This window comes from Rhinoderma darwinii, unplaced genomic scaffold (assembly GCF_050947455.1).
Source record: "Rhinoderma darwinii isolate aRhiDar2 unplaced genomic scaffold, aRhiDar2.hap1 Scaffold_500, whole genome shotgun sequence".
Taxonomy (NCBI): Eukaryota; Metazoa; Chordata; class Amphibia; order Anura; family Rhinodermatidae; genus Rhinoderma; species Rhinoderma darwinii.
In genome coordinates, this window is record NW_027464047.1 from 129,838 (window position 1) to 146,510 (window position 16,673).

Genomic DNA, 16,673 nt, shown 5'->3' on the forward strand with positions numbered 1-16,673 from the left:
CTGTTGGACAATGCATGAGTGATAATGAGCTCATTGATTAAATGCAATTAATGAATAGATTGCCACCTCTTGTTGTGTGTCGTCTGTGTTTCTGTGTTTCCGGCATTTCACATTGGAACACCTCATTCACCTTCCTTGTCTTCTCTCCGCCCTCCCTTTTAGGTAAGTTAAAGAGCTGCACCTGAGCCAGCCACTGATTGATTGATTGATTGATTGATTGATTGATTGATGCAGCACAACAGTCAAATAGTGGAGTGGAGTAGGGGAACAGCAAACAGCCAATAAAGCAGCCCGCCCGCTCGCCTGCCCGCCACAATGGACCTACCTGTGTACACTAGATGGATGTGATGGAATGTACTGTCGTCCCTACATTTCAAGAAGAAGTAAGAATTGCAGTTGCAACAAAGCCTTGCTTGCCTACAAAGAGAGCAGCAATTTGGATTTGTTACTATGTTACCTAGAAGAATAACAAACTGTGCAAGGATGGAGGTTGTAGGAGCAAGGAGAAGTTGTCTGTAAAGTTGGTGGATGCCTATTTTCCATTTTGCAGTCCCTTGTCTCCCTCTTGTGGCCTCCTGGAGGCAACTAGCTGTGCAAAAAAAAGACAGCCTGGCGGCCGGCTGTTGCAGTGTTGCCCTCTCAGGCAACACTGAGTGACTGACTGAGCCTCACCGTCTTATATAAAGTTCAGACGGAACTTTGCACGTGTCATAGTGGAGCCCTCAGGATTCCAGAGCCAGCTTTCTGACATCATAATGGGGCCTCAGAGATAAAAGCCTGGGCCCAGGCAGTGTTGGTCAGTGCTGCTCAGCAGGCAGCACTGGACTGGACTGGATTACAGCTGATACAAGGTGTGAAGGAACAAGGGGTGGCTGTGGGCATGCACTTGCTGCCGCTGCCAGTGTTTATCTGCATGGCAGCAGGGCATTTGGGCGTTGCCAGGAAGGCGTTTTTATGTAGATTCCTCCTCTTTCAGCACTGCATTGTGGTGCAAGCAAAAGAAGCAAATCCTGTCTGGCTTCCTCTCCGGCCTTTATTCACCTCCCGTGTAGCTGTGAGTGTGTGAGCCTGCAGGGCCCCATGGAATTGCCTAGAAGTAGGCTGAATCGCTGCAAGGGCTGAACAGCAGTATCGGGCAGGCTCGGGCAACGCGCGGCCCGTTCGGGTTATCGCTTCTCGGCCTTTTGGCTAAGATCAAGTGTAGTATCTGTTCTTATCAGTTTAATATCTGATACGTCCCCTATCTGGGGACCATATATTAAATGGATTTTTAGAACAGGGAGATGGAAATAGAGCTTGCTCTGTCCACTCCACGCATTGACCTGGTATTGCAGTATTTCCAGGACCGGTGCACCCTTTCCTTATGTGTTGACTAAAAGCAGATTCCAAAAGTGTTTTTTGTCTTTGCTATTGTTTCTGTCTTTCTGAAGGGATCTCCCCTTTTAATCCCATTATTTCAACACCTGTTGGACAATGCATGAGTGATAATGAGCTCATTGATTAAATGCAATTAATGAATAGATTGCCACCTCTTGTTGTGTGTCGTCTGTGTTTCTGTGTTTCCGGCATTTCACATTGGAACACCTCATTCACCTTCCTTGTCTTCTCTCCGCCCTCCCTTTTAGGTAAGTTAAAGAGCTGCACCTGAGCCAGCCACTGATTGATTGATTGATTGATTGATTGATTGATTGATTGATTGATTGATTGATGCAGCACAACAGTCAAATAGTGGAGTGGAGTAGGGGAACAGCAAACAGCCAATAAAGCAGCCCGCCCGCTCGCCTGCCCGCCACAATGGACCTACCTGTGTACACTAGATGGATGTGATGGAATGTACTGTCGTCCCTACATTTCAAGAAGAAGTAAGAATTGCAGTTGCAACAAAGCCTTGCTTGCCTACAAAGAGAGCAGCAATTTGGATTTGTTACTATGTTACCTAGAAGAATAACAAACTGTGCAAGGATGGAGGTTGTAGGAGCAAGGAGAAGTTGTCTGTAAAGTTGGTGGATGCCTATTTTCCATTTTGCAGTCCCTTGTCTCCCTCTTGTGGCCTCCTGGAGGCAACTAGCTGTGCAAAAAAAAGACAGCCTGGCGGCCGGCTGTTGCAGTGTTGCCCTCTCAGGCAACACTGAGTGACTGACTGAGCCTCACCGTCTTATATAAAGTTCAGACGGAACTTTGCACGTGTCATAGTGGAGCCCTCAGGATTCCAGAGCCAGCTTTCTGACATCATAATGGGGCCTCAGAGATAAAAGCCTGGGCCCAGGCAGTGTTGGTCAGTGCTGCTCAGCAGGCAGCACTGGACTGGACTGGATTACAGCTGATACAAGGTGTGAAGGAACAAGGGCTGGCTGTGGGCATGCACTTGCTGCCGCTGCCAGTGTTTATCTGCATGGCAGCAGGGCATTTGGGCGTTGCCAGGAAGGCGTTTTTATGTAGATTCCTCCTCTTTCAGCACTGCATTGTGGTGCAAGCAAAAAGAAGCAAATCCTGTCTGGCTTCCTCTCCGGCCTTTATTCACCTCCCGTGTAGCTGTGAGTGTGTGAGCCTGCAGGGCCCCATGGAATTGCCTAGAAGTAGGCTGAATCGCTGCAAGGGCTGAACAGCAGTATCGGGCAGGCTCGGGCAACGCGCGGCCCGTTCGGGTTATCGCTTCTCGGCCTTTTGGCTAAGATCAAGTGTAGTATCTGTTCTTATCAGTTTAATATCTGATACGTCCCCTATCTGGGGACCATATATTAAATGGATTTTTAGAACAGGGAGATGGAAATAGAGCTTGCTCTGTCCACTCCACGCATTGACCTGGTATTGCAGTATTTCCAGGACCGGTGCACCCTTTCCTTATGTGTTGACTAAAAGCAGATTCCAAAAGTGTTTTTTGTCTTTGCTATTGTTTCTGTCTTTCTGAAGGGATCTCCCCTTTTAATCCCATTATTTCAACACCTGTTGGACAATGCATGAGTGATAATGAGCTCATTGATTAAATGCAATTAATGACTAGATTGCCACCTCTTGTTGTGTGTCGTCTGTGTTTCTGTGTTTCCGGCATTTCACATTGGAACACCTCATTCACCTTCCTTGTCTTCTCTCCGCCCTCCCTTTTAGGTAAGTTAAAGAGCTGCACCTGAGCCAGCCACTGATTGATTGATTGATTGATTGATTGATTGATTGATTGATTGATTGATTGATTGATTGATGCAGCACAACAGTCAAATAGTGGAGTGGAGTAGGGGAACAGCAAACAGCCAATAAAGCAGCCCGCCCGCTCGCCTGCCCGCCACAATGGACCTACCTGTGTACACTAGATGGATGTGATGGAATGTACTGTCGTCCCTACATTTCAAGAAGAAGTAAGAATTGCAGTTGCAACAAAGCCTTGCTTGCCTACAAAGAGAGCAGCAATTTGGATTTGTTACTATGTTACCTAGAAGAATAACAAACTGTGCAAGGATGGAGGTTGTAGGAGCAAGGGGAAGTTGTCTGTAAAGTTGGTGGATGCCTATTTTCCATTTTGCAGTCCCTTGTCTCCCTCTTGTGGCCTCCTGGAGGCAACTAGCTGTGCAAAAAAAAGACAGCCTGGCGGCCGGCTGTTGCAGTGTTGCCCTCTCAGGCAACACTGAGTGACTGACTGAGCCTCACCGTCTTATATAAAGTTCAGACGGAACTTTGCACGTGTCATAGTGGAGCCCTCAGGATTCCAGAGCCAGCTTTCTGACATCATAATGGGGCCTCAGAGATAAAAGCCTGGGCCCAGGCAGTGTTGGTCAGTGCTGCTCAGCAGGCAGCACTGGACTGGACTGGATTACAGCTGATACAAGGTGTGAAGGAACAAGGGGTGGCTGTGGGCATGCACTTGCTGCCGCTGCCAGTGTTTATCTGCATGGCAGCAGGGCATTTGGGCGTTGCCAGGAAGGCGTTTTTATGTAGATTCCTCCTCTTTCAGCACTGCATTGTGGTGCAAGCAAAAGAAGCAAATCCTGTCTGGCTTCCTCTCCGGCCTTTATTCACCTCCCGTGTAGCTGTGAGTGTGTGAGCCTGCAGGGCCCCATGGAATTGCCTAGAAGTAGGCTGAATCGCTGCAAGGGCTGAACAGCAGTATCGGGCAGGCTCGGGCAACGCGCGGCCCGTTCGGGTTATCGCTTCTCGGCCTTTTGGCTAAGATCAAGTGTAGTATCTGTTCTTATCAGTTTAATATCTGATACGTCCCCTATCTGGGGACCATATATTAAATGGATTTTTAGAACAGGGAGATGGAAATAGAGCTTGCTCTGTCCACTCCACGCATTGACCTGGTATTGCAGTATTTCCAGGACCGGTGCACCCTTTCCTTATGTGTTGACTAAAAGCAGATTCCAAAAGTGTTTTTTGTCTTTGCTATTGTTTCTGTCTTTCTGAAGGGATCTCCCCTTTTAATCCCATTATTTCAACACCTGTTGGACAATGCATGAGTGATAATGAGCTCATTGATTAAATGCAATTAATGAATAGATTGCCACCTCTTGTTGTGTGTCGTCTGTGTTTCTGTGTTTCCGGCATTTCACATTGGAACACCTCATTCACCTTCCTTGTCTTCTCTCCGCCCTCCCTTTTAGGTAAGTTAAAGAGCTGCACCTGAGCCAGCCACTGATTGATTGATTGATTGATTGATTGATTGATTGATTGATTGATGCAGCACAACAGTCAAATAGTGGAGTGGAGTAGGGGAACAGCAAACAGCCAATAAAGCAGCCCGCCCGCTCGCCTGCCCGCCACAATGGACCTACCTGTGTACACTAGATGGATGTGATGGAATGTACTGTCGTCCCTACATTTCAAGAAGAAGTAAGAATTGCAGTTGCAACAAAGCCTTGCTTGCCTACAAAGAGAGCAGCAATTTGGATTTGTTACTATGTTACCTAGAAGAATAACAAACTGTGCAAGGATGGAGGTTGTAGGAGCAAGGAGAAGTTGTCTGTAAAGTTGGTGGATGCCTATTTTCCATTTTGCAGTCCCTTGTCTCCCTCTTGTGGCCTCCTGGAGGCAACTAGCTGTGCAAAAAAAAGACAGCCTGGCGGCCGGCTGTTGCAGTGTTGCCCTCTCAGGCAACACTGAGTGACTGACTGAGCCTCACCGTCTTATATAAAGTTCAGACGGAACTTTGCACGTGTCATAGTGGAGCCCTCAGGATTCCAGAGCCAGCTTTCTGACATCATAATGGGGCCTCAGAGATAAAAGCCTGGGCCCAGGCAGTGTTGGTCAGTGCTGCTCAGCAGGCAGCACTGGACTGGACTGGATTACAGCTGATACAAGGTGTGAAGGAACAAGGGGTGGCTGTGGGCATGCACTTGCTGCCGCTGCCAGTGTTTATCTGCATGGCAGCAGGGCATTTGGGCGTTGCCAGGAAGGCGTTTTTATGTAGATTCCTCCTCTTTCAGCACTGCATTGTGGTGCAAGCAAAAGAAGCAAATCCTGTCTGGCTTCCTCTCCGGCCTTTATTCACCTCCCGTGTAGCTGTGAGTGTGTGAGCCTGCAGGGCCCCATGGAATTGCCTAGAAGTAGGCTGAATCGCTGCAAGGGCTGAACAGCAGTATCGGGCAGGCTCGGGCAACGCGCGGCCCGTTCGGGTTATCGCTTCTCGGCCTTTTGGCTAAGATCAAGTGTAGTATCTGTTCTTATCAGTTTAATATCTGATACGTCCCCTATCTGGGGACCATATATTAAATGGATTTTTAGAACAGGGAGATGGAAATAGAGCTTGCTCTGTCCACTCCACGCATTGACCTGGTATTGCAGTATTTCCAGGACCGGTGCACCCTTTCCTTATGTGTTGACTAAAAGCAGATTCCAAAAGTGTTTTTTGTCTTTGCTACTGTTTCTGTCTTTCTGAAGGGATCTCCCCTTTTAATCCCATTATTTCAACACCTGTTGGACAATGCATGAGTGATAATGAGCTCATTGATTAAATGCAATTAATGAATAGATTGCCACCTCTTGTTGTGTGTCGTCTGTGTTTCTGTGTTTCCGGCATTTCACATTGGAACACCTCATTCACCTTCCTTGTCTTCTCTCCGCCCTCCCTTTTAGGTAAGTTAAAGAGCTGCACCTGAGCCAGCCACTGATTGATTGATTGATTGATTGATTGATTGATTGATTGATTGATTGATGCAGCACAACAGTCAAATAGTGGAGTGGAGTAGGGGAACAGCAAACAGCCAATAAAGCAGCCCGCCCGCTCGCCTGCCCGCCACAATGGACCTACCTGTGTACACTAGATGGATGTGATGGAATGTACTGTCGTCCCTACATTTCAAGAAGAAGTAAGAATTGCAGTTGCAACAAAGCCTTGCTTGCCTACAAAGAGAGCAGCAATTTGGATTTGTTACTATGTTACCTAGAAGAATAACAAACTGTGCAAGGATGGAGGTTGTAGGAGCAAGGAGAAGTTGTCTGTAAAGTTGGTGGATGCCTATTTTCCATTTTGCAGTCCCTTGTCTCCCTCTTGTGGCCTCCTGGAGGCAACTAGCTGTGCAAAAAAAAGACAGCCTGGCGGCCGGCTGTTGCAGTGTTGCCCTCTCAGGCAACACTGAGTGACTGACTGAGCCTCACCGTCTTATATAAAGTTCAGACGGAACTTTGCACGTGTCATAGTGGAGCCCTCAGGATTCCAGAGCCAGCTTTCTGACATCATAATGGGGCCTCAGAGATAAAAGCCTGGGCCCAGGCAGTGTTGGTCAGTGCTGCTCAGCAGGCAGCACTGCTGGACTGGATTACAGCTGATACAAGGTGTGAAGGAACAAGGGGTGGCTGTGGGCATGCACTTGCTGCCGCTGCCAGTGTTTATCTGCATGGCAGCAGGGCATTTGGGCGTTGCCAGGAAGGCGTTTTTATGTAGATTCCTCCTCTTTCAGCACTGCATTGTGGTGCAAGCAAAAGAAGCAAATCCTGTCTGGCTTCCTCTCCGGCCTTTATTCACCTCCCGTGTAGCTGTGAGTGTGTGAGCCTGCAGGGCCCCATGGAATTGCCTAGAAGTAGGCTGAATCGCTGCAAGGGCTGAACAGCAGTATCGGGCAGGCTCGGGCAACGCGCGGCCCGTTCGGGTTATCGCTTCTCGGCCTTTTGGCTAAGATCAAGTGTAGTATCTGTTCTTATCAGTTTAATATCTGATACGTCCCCTATCTGGGGACCATATATTAAATGGATTTTTAGAACAGGGAGATGGAAATAGAGCTTGCTCTGTCCACTCCACGCATTGACCTGGTATTGCAGTATTTCCAGGACCGGTGCACCCTTTCCTTATGTGTTGACTAAAAGCAGATTCCAAAAGTGTTTTTTGTCTTTGCTATTGTTTCTGTCTTTCTGAAGGGATCTCCCCTTTTAATCCCATTATTTCAACACCTGTTGGACAATGCATGAGTGATAATGAGCTCATTGATTAAATGCAATTAATGAATAGATTGCCACCTCTTGTTGTGTGTCGTCTGTGTTTCTGTGTTTCCGGCATTTCACATTGGAACACCTCATTCACCTTCCTTGTCTTCTCTCCGCCCTCCCTTTTAGGTAAGTTAAAGAGCTGCACCTGAGCCAGCCACTGATTGATTGATTGATTGATTGATTGATTGATTGATTGATTGATTGATTGATTGATGCAGCACAACAGTCAAATAGTGGAGTGGAGTAGGGGAACAGCAAACAGCCAATAAAGCAGCCCGCCCGCTCGCCTGCCCGCCACAATGGACCTACCTGTGTACACTAGATGGATATGATGGAATGTACTGTCGTCCCTACATTTCAAGAAGAAGTAAGAATTGCAGTTGCAACAAAGCCTTGCTTGCCTACAAAGAGAGCAGCAATTTGGATTTGTTACTATGTTACCTAGAAGAATAACAAACTGTGCAAGGATGGAGGTTGTAGGAGCAAGGAGAAGTTGTCTGTAAAGTTGGTGGATGCCTATTTTCCATTTTGCAGTCCCTTGTCTCCCTCTTGTGGCCTCCTGGAGGCAACTAGCTGTGCAAAAAAAAGACAGCCTGGCGGCCGGCTGTTGCAGTGTTGCCCTCTCAGGCAACACTGAGTGACTGACTGAGCCTCACCGTCTTATATAAAGTTCAGACGGAACTTTGCACGTGTCATAGTGGAGCCCTCAGGATTCCAGAGCCAGCTTTCTGACATCATAATGGGGCCTCAGAGATAAAAGCCTGGGCCCAGGCAGTGTTGGTCAGTGCTGCTCAGCAGGCAGCACTGGACTGGACTGGATTACAGCTGATACAAGGTGTGAAGGAACAAGGGGTGGCTGTGGGCATGCACTTGCTGCCGCTGCCAGTGTTTATCTGCATGGCAGCAGGGCATTTGGGCGTTGCCAGGAAGGCGTTTTTATGTAGATTCCTCCTCTTTCAGCACTGCATTGTGGTGCAAGCAAAAGAAGCAAATCCTGTCTGGCTTCCTCTCCGGCCTTTATTCACCTCCCGTGTAGCTGTGAGTGTGTGAGCCTGCAGGGCCCCATGGAATTGCCTAGAAGTAGGCTGAATCGCTGCAAGGGCTGAACAGCAGTATCGGGCAGGCTCGGGCAACGCGCGGCCCGTTCGGGTTATCGCTTCTCGGCCTTTTGGCTAAGATCAAGTGTAGTATCTGTTCTTATCAGTTTAATATCTGATACGTCCCCTATCTGGGGACCATATATTAAATGGATTTTTAGAACAGGGAGATGGAAATAGAGCTTGCTCTGTCCACTCCACGCATTGACCTGGTATTGCAGTATTTCCAGGACCGGTGCACCCTTTCCTTATGTGTTGACTAAAAGCAGATTCCAAAAGTGTTTTTTGTCTTTGCTATTGTTTCTGTCTTTCTGAAGGGATCTCCCCTTTTAATCCCATTATTTCAACACCTGTTGGACAATGCATGAGTGATAATGAGCTCATTGATTAAATGCAATTAATGAATAGATTGCCACCTCTTGTTGTGTGTCGTCTGTGTTTCTGTGTTTCCGGCATTTCACATTGGAACACCTCATTCACCTTCCTTGTCTTCTCTCCGCCCTCCCTTTTAGGTAAGTTAAAGAGCTGCACCTGAGCCAGCCACTGATTGATTGATTGATTGATTGATTGATTGATTGATTGATGCAGCACAACAGTCAAATAGTGGAGTGGAGTAGGGGAACAGCAAACAGCCAATAAAGCAGCCCGCCCGCTCGCCTGCCCGCCACAATGGACCTACCTGTGTACACTAGATGGATGTGATGGAATGTACTGTCGTCCCTACATTTCAAGAAGAAGTAAGAATTGCAGTTGCAACAAAGCCTTGCTTGCCTACAAAGAGAGCAGCAATTTGGATTTGTTACTATGTTACCTAGAAGAATAACAAACTGTGCAAGGATGGAGGTTGTAGGAGCAAGGAGAAGTTGTCTGTAAAGTTGGTGGATGCCTATTTTCCATTTTGCAGTCCCTTGTCTCCCTCTTGTGGCCTCCTGGAGGCAACTAGCTGTGCAAAAAAAAGACAGCCTGGCGGCCGGCTGTTGCAGTGTTGCCCTCTCAGGCAACACTGAGTGACTGACTGAGCCTCACCGTCTTATATAAAGTTCAGACGGAACTTTGCACGTGTCATAGTGGAGCCCTCAGGATTCCAGAGCCAGCTTTCTGACATCATAATGGGGCCTCAGAGATAAAAGCCTGGGCCCAGGCAGTGTTGGTCAGTGCTGCTCAGCAGGCAGCACTGGACTGGACTGGATTACAGCTGATACAAGGTGTGAAGGAACAAGGGGTGGCTGTGGGCATGCACTTGCTGCCGCTGCCAGTGTTTATCTGCATGGCAGCAGGGCATTTGGGCGTTGCCAGGAAGGCGTTTTTATGTAGATTCCTCCTCTTTCAGCACTGCATTGTGGTGCAAGCAAAAGAAGCAAATCCTGTCTGGCTTCCTCTCCGGCCTTTATTCACCTCCCGTGTAGCTGTGAGTGTGTGAGCCTGCAGGGCCCCATGGAATTGCCTAGAAGTAGGCTGAATCGCTGCAAGGGCTGAACAGCAGTATCGGGCAGGCTCGGGCAACGCGCGGCCCGTTCGGGTTATCGCTTCTCGGCCTTTTGGCTAAGATCAAGTGTAGTATCTGTTCTTATCAGTTTAATATCTGATACGTCCCCTATCTGGGGACCATATATTAAATGGATTTTTAGAACAGGGAGATGGAAATAGAGCTTGCTCTGTCCACTCCACGCATTGACCTGGTATTGCAGTATTTCCAGGACCGGTGCACCCTTTCCTTATGTGTTGACTAAAAGCAGATTCCAAAAGTGTTTTTTGTCTTTGCTATTGTTTCTGTCTTTCTGAAGGGATCTCCCCTTTTAATCCCATTATTTCAACACCTGTTGGACAATGCATGAGTGATAATGAGCTCATTGATTAAATGCAATTAATGAATAGATTGCCACCTCTTGTTGTGTGTCGTCTGTGTTTCTGTGTTTCCGGCATTTCACATTGGAACACCTCATTCACCTTCCTTGTCTTCTCTCCGCCCTCCCTTTTAGGTAAGTTAAAGAGCTGCACCTGAGCCAGCCACTGATTGATTGATTGATTGATTGATTGATTGATTGATTGATTGATTGATTGATTGATTGATGCAGCACAACAGTCAAATAGTGGAGTGGAGTAGGGGAACAGCAAACAGCCAATAAAGCAGCCCGCCCGCTCGCCTGCCCGCCACAATGGACCTACCTGTGTACACTAGATGGATGTGATGGAATGTACTGTCGTCCCTACATTTCAAGAAGAAGTAAGAATTGCAGTTGCAACAAAGCCTTGCTTGCCTACAAAGAGAGCAGCAATTTGGATTTGTTACTATGTTACCTAGAAGAATAACAAACTGTGCAAGGATGGAGGTTGTAGGAGCAAGGAGAAGTTGTCTGTAAAGTTGGTGGATGCCTATTTTCCATTTTGCAGTCCCTTGTCTCCCTCTTGTGGCCTCCTGGAGGCAACTAGCTGTGCAAAAAAAAGACAGCCTGGCGGCCGGCTGTTGCAGTGTTGCCCTCTCAGGCAACACTGAGTGACTGACTGAGCCTCACCGTCTTATATAAAGTTCAGACGGAACTTTGCACGTGTCATAGTGGAGTCAGGATTCCAGAGCCAGCTTTCTGACATCATAATGGGGCCTCAGAGATAAAAGCCTGGGCCCAGGCAGTGTTGGTCAGTGCTGCTCAGCAGGCAGCACTGGACTGGACTGGATTACAGCTGATACAAGGTGTGAAGGAACAAGGGGTGGCTGTGGGCATGCACTTGCTGCCGCTGCCAGTGTTTATCTGCATGGCAGCAGGGCATTTGGGCGTTGCCAGGAAGGCGTTTTTATGTAGATTCCTCCTCTTTCAGCACTGCATTGTGGTGCAAGCAAAAGAAGCAAATCCTGTCTGGCTTCCTCTCCGGCCTTTATTCACCTCCCGTGTAGCTGTGAGTGTGTGAGCCTGCAGGGCCCCATGGAATTGCCTAGAAGTAGGCTGAATCGCTGCAAGGGCTGAACAGCAGTATCGGGCAGGCTCGGGCAACGCGCGGCCCGTTCGGGTTATCGCTTCTCGGCCTTTTGGCTAAGATCAAGTGTAGTATCTGTTCTTATCAGTTTAATATCTGATACGTCCCCTATCTGGGGACCATATATTAAATGGATTTTTAGAACAGGGAGATGGAAATAGAGCTTGCTCTGTCCACTCCACGCATTGACCTGGTATTGCAGTATTTCCAGGACCGGTGCACCCTTTCCTTATGTGTTGACTAAAAGCAGATTCCAAAAGTGTTTTTTGTCTTTGCTATTGTTTCTGTCTTTCTGAAGGGATCTCCCCTTTTAATCCCATTATTTCAACACCTGTTGGACAATGCATGAGTGATAATGAGCTCATTGATTAAATGCAATTAATGAATAGATTGCCACCTCTTGTTGTGTGTCGTCTGTGTTTCTGTGTTTCCGGCATTTCACATTGGAACTCCTCATTCACCTTCCTTGTCTTCTCTCCGCCCTCCCTTTTAGGTAAGTTAAAGAGCTGCACCTGAGCCAGCCACTGATTGATTGATTGATTGATTGATTGATTGATTGATTGATTGATTGATTGATTGATTGATTGATGCAGCACAACAGTCAAATAGTGGAGTGGAGTAGGGGAACAGCAAACAGCCAATAAAGCAGCCCGCCCGCTCACCTGCCCGCCACAATGGACCTACCTGTGTACACTAGATGGATGTAATGGAATGTACTGTCGTCCCTACATTTCAAGAAGAAGTAAGAATTGCAGTTGCAACAAAGCCTTGCTTGCCTACAAAGAGAGCAGCAATTTGGATTTGTTACTATGTTACCTAGAAGAATAACAAACTGTGCAAGGATGGAGGTTGTAGGAGCAAGGAGAAGTTGTCTGTAAAGTTGGTGGATGCCTATTTTCCATTTTGCAGTCCCTTGTCTCCCTCTTGTGGCCTCCTGGAGGCAACTAGCTGTGCAAAAAAAAGACAGCCTGGCGGCCGGCTGTTGCAGTGTTGCCCTCTCAGGCAACACTGAGTGACTGACTGAGCCTCACCGTCTTATATAAAGTTCAGACGGAACTTTGCACGTGTCATAGTGGAGCCCTCAGGATTCCAGAGCCAGCTTTCTGACATCATAATGGGGCCTCAGAGATAAAAGCCTGGGCCCAGGCAGTGTTGGTCAGTGCTGCTCAGCAGGCAGCACTGGACTGGACTGGATTACAGCTGATACAAGGTGTGAAGGAACAAGGGGTGGCTGTGGGCATGCACTTGCTGCCGCTGCCAGTGTTTATCTGCATGGCAGCAGGGCATTTGGGCGTTGCCAGGAAGGCGTTTTTATGTAGATTCCTCCTCTTTCAGCACTGCATTGTGGTGCAAGCAAAAGAAGCAAATCCTGTCTGGCTTCCTCTCCGGCCTTTATTCACCTCCCGTGTAGCTGTGAGTGTGTGAGCCTGCAGGGCCCCATGGAATTGCCTAGAAGTAGGCTGAATCGCTGCAAGGGCTGAACAGCAGTATCGGGCAGGCTCGGGCAACGCGCGGCCCGTTCGGGTTATCGCTTCTCGGCCTTTTGGCTAAGATCAAGTGTAGTATCTGTTCTTATCAGTTTAATATCTGATACGTCCCCTATCTGGGGACCATATATTAAATGGATTTTTAGAACAGGGAGATGGAAATAGAGCTTGCTCTGTCCACTCCCCGCATTGACCTGGTATTGCAGTATTTCCAGGACCGGTGCACCCTTTCCTTATGTGTTGACTAAAAGCAGATTCCAAAAGTGTTTTTTGTCTTTGCTATTGTTTCTGTCTTTCTGAAGGGATCTCCCCTTTTAATCCCATTATTTCAACACCTGTTGGACAATGCATGAGTGATAATGAGCTCATTGATTAAATGCAATTAATGAATAGATTGCCACCTCTTGTTGTGTGTCGTCTGTGTTTCTGTGTTTCCGGCATTTCACATTGGAACACCTCATTCACCTTCCTTGTCTTCTCTCCGCCCTCCCTTTTAGGTAAGTTAAAGAGCTGCACCTGAGCCAGCCACTGATTGATTGATTGATTGATTGATTGATTGATTGATTGATGCAGCACAACAGTCAAATAGTGGAGTGGAGTAGGGGAACAGCAAACAGCCAATAAAGCAGCCCGCCCGCTCGCCTGCCCGCCACAATGGACCTACCTGTGTACACTAGATGGATGTGATGGAATGTACTGTCGTCCCTACATTTCAAGAAGAAGTAAGAATTGCAGTTGCAACAAAGCCTTGCTTGCCTACAAAGAGAGCAGCAATTTGGATTTGTTACTATGTTACCTAGAAGAATAACAAACTGTGCAAGGATGGAGGTTGTAGGAGCAAGGAGAAGTTGTCTGTAAAGTTGGTGGATGCCTATTTTCCATTTTGCAGTCCCTTGTCTCCCTCTTGTGGCCTCCTGGAGGCAACTAGCTGTGCAAAAAAAAGACAGCCTGGCGGCCGGCTGTTGCAGTGTTGCCCTCTCAGGCAACACTGAGTGACTGACTGAGCCTCACCGTCTTATATAAAGTTCAGACGGAACTTTGCACGTGTCATAGTGGAGCCCTCAGGATTCCAGAGCCAGCTTTCTGACATCATAATGGGGCCTCAGAGATAAAAGCCTGGGCCCAGGCAGTGTTGGTCAGTGCTGCTCAGCAGGCAGCACTGGACTGGACTGGATTACAGCTGATACAAGGTGTGAAGGAACAAGGGGTGGCTGTGGGCATGCACTTGCTGCCGCTGCCAGTGTTTATCTGCATGGCAGCAGGGCATTTGGGCGTTGCCAGGAAGGCGTTTTTATGTAGATTCCTCCTCTTTCAGCACTGCATTGTGGTGCAAGCAAAAGAAGCAAATCCTGTCTGGCTTCCTCTCCGGCCTTTATTCACCTCCCGTGTAGCTGTGAGTGTGTGAGCCTGCAGGGCCCCATGGAATTGCCTAGAAGTAGGCTGAATCGCTGCAAGGGCTGAACAGCAGTATCGGGCAGGCTCGGGCAACGCGCGGCCCGTTCGGGTTATCGCTTCTCGGCCTTTTGGCTAAGATCAAGTGTAGTATCTGTTCTTATCAGTTTAATATCTGATACGTCCCCTATCTGGGGACCATATATTAAATGGATTTTTAGAACAGGGAGATGGAAATAGAGCTTGCTCTGTCCACTCCACGCATTGACCTGGTATTGCAGTATTTCCAGGACCGGTGCACCCTTTCCTTATGTGTTGACTAAAAGCAGATTCCAAAAGTGTTTTTTGTCTTTGCTATTGTTTCTGTCTTTCTGAAGGGATCTCCCCTTTTAATCCCATTATTTCAACACCTGTTGGACAATGCATGAGTGATAATGAGCTCATTGATTAAATGCAATTAATGAATAGATTGCCACCTCTTGTTGTGTGTCGTCTGTGTTTCTGTGTTTCCGGCATTTCACATTGGAACTCCTCATTCACCTTCCTTGTCTTCTCTCCGCCCTCCCTTTTAGGTAAGTTAAAGAGCTGCACCTGAGCCAGCCACTGATTGATTGATTGATTGATTGATTGATTGATTGATTGATTGATTGATTGCAGCACAACAGTCAAATAGTGGAGTGGAGTAGGGGAACAGCAAACAGCCAATAAAGCAGCCCGCCCGCTCACCTGCCCGCCACAATGGACCTACCTGTGTACACTAGATGGATGTAATGGAATGTACTGTCGTCCCTACATTTCAAGAAGAAGTAAGAATTGCAGTTGCAACAAAGCCTTGCTTGCCTAAGAATAACAACTGTGCAAGGATGGAGTGTTGTAGGAGCAAGGAAGAAGTTGTCTGTAAAGTTGGTGGATGCTATTTTCCATTTTGCAGTCCCTTGTCTCCCTCTTGTGGCCTCCTGGAGGCAACTAGCTGTGCAAAAAAAAGACAGCCTGGCGGCCGGCTGTTGCAGTGTTGCCCTCTCAGGCAACACTGAGTGACTGACTGAGCCTCACCGTCTTATATAAAGTTCAGACGGAACTTTGCACGTGTCATAGTGGAGCCCTCAGGATTCCAGAGCCAGCTTTCTGACATCATAATGGGGCCTCAGAGATAAAAGCCTGGGCCCAGGCAGTGTTGGTCAGTGCTGCTCAGCAGGCAGCACTGGACTGGACTGGATACAGCTGATACAAGGTGTGAAGGAACAAGGGGTGGCTGTGGGCATGCACTTGCTGCCGCTGCCAGTGTTTATCTGCATGGCAGCATGGCATTTGGGCGTTGCCAGGAAGGCGTTTTTATGTAGATTCCTCCTCTTTCAGCACTGCATTGTGGTGCAAGCAAAAGAAGCAATCCTGTCTGGCTTCCTCTCCGGCCTTTATGCACCTCCCGTGTAGCTGTGAGTGTGTGAGCCTGCAGGGCCCCATGGAATTGCCTAGAAGTAGGCTGAATCGCTGCAAGGGCTGAACAGCAGTATCGGGCAGGCTCGGGCAACGCGCGGCCCGTTCGGGTTATCGCTTCTCGGCCTTTTGGCTAAGATCAAGTGTAGTATCTGTTCTTATCAGTTTAATATCTGATACGTCCCCTATCTGGGGACCATATATATTAAATGGATTTTAGAACAGGGAGATGGAAATAGAGCTTGCTCTGTCCACTCCACGCATTGACCTGGTATTGCAGTATTTCCAGGACCGGTGCACCCTTTCCTTATGTGTTGACTAAAAGCAGATTCCAAAAGTGTTTTTGTCTTTGCTATTGTTTCTGTCTTTCTGAAGGGATCTCCCCTTTTAATCCATTATTTCAACACCTGTTGGACAATGCATGAGTGATAATGAGCTCATTGATTAAATGCAATTAATGAATAGATTGCCACCTCTTGTTGTGTGTCGTCTGTGTTTCTGTGTTTCCGGCATTTCACATTGGAACACCTCATTCACCTTCCTTGTCTTCTCTCCGCCCTCCCTTTTAGGTAAGTTAAAGAGCTGCACCTGAGCCAGCCACTGATTGATTGATTGATTGATTGATTGATTGATTGATTGATTGATTGATTGATGCAGCACAACAGTCAAATAGTGGAGTGGAGTAGGGGAACAGCAAACAGCCAATAAAGCAGCCCGCCCGCTCGCCTGCCCGCCACAATGGACCTACCTGTGTACACTAGATGGATGTGATGGAATGTACTGTCGTCCCTACATTTCAAGAAGAAGTAAGAATTGCAGTTGCAACAAAGCCTTGCTTGCCTACAAAGAGAGCAGCAATTTGGATTTGTTACTATGTTACCTA

General features: G+C 47.7%; 11 non-coding genes across 11 annotated transcripts; all 11 read left to right on the forward strand.

Moving 5' to 3' along the window:
• Nucleotides 1–1,168: 1,168 nt before the first annotated feature.
• On the forward strand, nt 1,169–1,359 carry LOC142720570 (U2 spliceosomal RNA). Its single transcript, XR_012873348.1, has one exon. It is a non-coding gene; the product is annotated as a U2 spliceosomal RNA (small nuclear RNA).
• A 1,289-nt stretch (nt 1,360–2,648) lies between these two features.
• LOC142720572 (U2 spliceosomal RNA) lies at nt 2,649–2,839 on the forward strand. The gene has a single exon (XR_012873349.1). It is a non-coding gene; the product is annotated as a U2 spliceosomal RNA (small nuclear RNA).
• A 1,296-nt stretch (nt 2,840–4,135) lies between these two features.
• LOC142720573 (U2 spliceosomal RNA) lies at nt 4,136–4,326 on the forward strand. The gene has a single exon (XR_012873350.1). It is a non-coding gene; the product is annotated as a U2 spliceosomal RNA (small nuclear RNA).
• Nucleotides 4,327–5,606: 1,280 nt separating this feature from the next.
• LOC142720575 (U2 spliceosomal RNA) lies at nt 5,607–5,797 on the forward strand. Its single transcript, XR_012873352.1, has one exon. It is a non-coding gene; the product is annotated as a U2 spliceosomal RNA (small nuclear RNA).
• A 1,282-nt stretch (nt 5,798–7,079) lies between these two features.
• Nucleotides 7,080–7,270, forward strand: LOC142720576 (U2 spliceosomal RNA). Its single transcript, XR_012873353.1, has one exon. It is a non-coding gene; the product is annotated as a U2 spliceosomal RNA (small nuclear RNA).
• A 1,292-nt stretch (nt 7,271–8,562) lies between these two features.
• Nucleotides 8,563–8,753, forward strand: LOC142720577 (U2 spliceosomal RNA). Its single transcript, XR_012873354.1, has one exon. It is a non-coding gene; the product is annotated as a U2 spliceosomal RNA (small nuclear RNA).
• Nucleotides 8,754–10,029: 1,276 nt separating this feature from the next.
• Nucleotides 10,030–10,220, forward strand: LOC142720578 (U2 spliceosomal RNA). The gene has a single exon (XR_012873355.1). It is a non-coding gene; the product is annotated as a U2 spliceosomal RNA (small nuclear RNA).
• Nucleotides 10,221–11,513: 1,293 nt separating this feature from the next.
• On the forward strand, nt 11,514–11,704 carry LOC142720579 (U2 spliceosomal RNA). The gene has a single exon (XR_012873356.1). It is a non-coding gene; the product is annotated as a U2 spliceosomal RNA (small nuclear RNA).
• Nucleotides 11,705–13,004: 1,300 nt separating this feature from the next.
• LOC142720662 (U2 spliceosomal RNA) lies at nt 13,005–13,195 on the forward strand. The gene has a single exon (XR_012873438.1). It is a non-coding gene; the product is annotated as a U2 spliceosomal RNA (small nuclear RNA).
• Nucleotides 13,196–14,471: 1,276 nt separating this feature from the next.
• Nucleotides 14,472–14,662, forward strand: LOC142720580 (U2 spliceosomal RNA). The gene has a single exon (XR_012873357.1). It is a non-coding gene; the product is annotated as a U2 spliceosomal RNA (small nuclear RNA).
• A 1,241-nt stretch (nt 14,663–15,903) lies between these two features.
• On the forward strand, nt 15,904–16,095 carry LOC142720667 (U2 spliceosomal RNA). The gene has a single exon (XR_012873444.1). It is a non-coding gene; the product is annotated as a U2 spliceosomal RNA (small nuclear RNA).
• Nucleotides 16,096–16,673: the final 578 nt, after the last annotated feature.